The sequence below is a fragment of the Vulpes vulpes genome, unplaced genomic scaffold, assembly GCF_048418805.1.
Source record: "Vulpes vulpes isolate BD-2025 unplaced genomic scaffold, VulVul3 u000000899, whole genome shotgun sequence".
In the NCBI taxonomy this organism is placed as follows: Eukaryota; Metazoa; Chordata; class Mammalia; order Carnivora; family Canidae; genus Vulpes; species Vulpes vulpes.
Window position 1 is genome coordinate 1352394 of NW_027325780.1, and position 2494 is coordinate 1354887.

A 2494-nucleotide genomic window follows, 5' to 3' on the forward strand; every position below is an offset into this window, starting at 1 on the left:
CTCCCTCTGCCCCAATCCTTTCTTTCCTCTACAAACATGGACAAGCATTTTGCACAACACCTTACACAATCATGTGGCTGAATCTTTCAGGAGAAGCAGTTCTCAATGTCATTCCATGTCATTATCACAATTTCCCAAATTGTTCTACTCTTTCAGTATCTGTAAGTGCTTGCTCCTGTGGGCATCATTGCCTCATTTAGGAAGGTACAACAGATTGCCATTAGTAGCGTAACTGGACATGTTGAGGCATGACATCTCCATCACCTGAAAGTGCTTGGGGAAACCAAGCTGAACCAAGCCACAGCTCGTTGGCAGTGGTGGCTGGTTCTGCAGCATTGGCTTCAGACTTAGCACCTGTCACTTGCAGTCTCCATTGCTAATGAAATTATACTTAGGATATCATAATATCACATTAAGAAGTTAGAGTTACCCTCTCTTGAGGAAGGAGGATGCCCTGGTATCTACCATCTGAGAGCAGGATCCTTCCTGGCTCATGTCCTGGCTAAGGTCACAATCCTAATATTGACAGTCACTTCCTTTGAGATTCGCTACCCATAAAATGGGAAACAGTACCTATCCAAGATCCCTGACAATTTTTGTTTTGTTTTGGGTTTTTGTTTTGTTTTGTTTTTTGGGGGGAGAGGGTATCAACTAATATAACAGATGTCAAGAGAAGTTAAAGTACCAAGATTCAACATAACGAACTGACTTTTTTTTTTTTTTATAGCCAATCTCTATAAAAACTCATGGTCAGAGTTTGATTGGAGATCCAAACCACAATTCCAACTTAAGACCTTAAAACCCCTACCACCCTTTAGAGTCTCTTCCTGCTGGGCGAATCATTACAGGGCCTATTAGAGGATAGCACAATGCCATCTGGAAGCTTTTAAAGTCCCTTAATTTGTTGTTATACTCTCTTTTTATCTTTTAAAAAATGTAGTGAGGTAACACTGTATAGTGAGTAGGGCTCAGGATTGAGCATGAAATTTCACCACATCTAGTTTTTTTGTTAGTAAATAAGGCAGGTACTGAATTAATTGCAGGAGTTTCTTCCTGCTATAAAGTATAATGACTTTGTGATAGCAAATTTCTCAAAACAGACAAGAAAGAAAAAAAAACAGATATTTGGTAATAGTCTCACAGTTATATACATGGATTTTGTTTCATTGTCAGTTCTTAATGAATAAGATAAAATCCCTGGTCTCAAGAGGTTTATTACATAATTAGAAGGAAAAGATAAAAGCACTTAATATCAAGTAGAATGTGGTAAAGTACTGTTAGAGGTTCAAAAGAGGGAGGAAATATAGTCAAGTGAAATCAGTGGATAACATGTTACTAAAGTGTTAACACAGGATTTGAAGCTTGAAGAATCAATAGCCTTAATCATAGTGGAGATTATTAGATGGGGGTCTGAAAATGTCAGGAGCACACAACAATGGAAAAGCATTTGGTAGTCTATGGGTGAAGGTAAATGTGAAATCATAGGGCATCCTCCGACAAGACTGAGTGGGACGGTTAGGCATACTGAATGCGTGTACAAGGCTGTGGTGAGTAAGAGTTAAGATAAACTAGGGCAAAGAATAGAGAGCCTTGAAAGCCAGACACAACAGTTCAGAAGTAATGAGGATCCATAGTAGAATTCTGAACAAGGGGATGAAATCAAAAGTTCAAAACTGTACTTTAAGCTGGTATCAATTAAAGGTCAGAATGGAAGAAATTAATGAGGTGCTCTTAGCCAGGTAAGAAGGAACAAGATGTATCTGGCTGCAGAGATGAGAACTGAAAAGAAATGAAGGAAGGAGGGATCCCTGAGTGGCGCAGCGGTTTGGCGCCTGCCTTTGGCCCAGGGCGCGATCCTGGAGACCCAGGATCGAATCCCACATCGGGCTCCCGGTGCATGGAGCCTGCTTCTCCCTCTGCCTATGTCTCTGCCTCTCTCTCTCTCTCTCTGTGACTATCGTAAAATAAAAAATAAAAAATTTAAAAAAAAAAAAAAAAAAAAAAAAAAGAAATGAAGGAAGGAGAGCAGCCCCGGTGACGCAGCAGTTTAGCGCCGCCTGCAGCCCAGGGTGTGATCCTGGAGACCGTGGATCAAGTCCCATGTCAGGCTCTCTGCATGGAGCCTGCTTCTCCCTTTGCCTGTATCTCTGCCTCTCTCTCAGTCTCTATGAATAAATAAATAAAATTTAAAAAAAAAAAGAAATGAAGGAAGGAACATTCTAGAACACAAAAGTGTTGAGTTTTAGAAACTTTTTATAAATGCCTACCAAGTACTAGGCACTAGGGACCAATGTGTGAAATACAATGATGAACAAGATGTCCTCTCTCTTAAAGAATGGAGTGTTGCTTATTGGTTAAAAGGATGGCCTCTGGAAGATGAAGCCTGGCTGCATAGCTATAAGCTGTGTGATCCTAGGTAGGTTGCTTCTTAGTCTCCTCATCTGTAAAATGGGGATAGTTAGTAACATTCCTGATAGCACTATTATGAAGATTA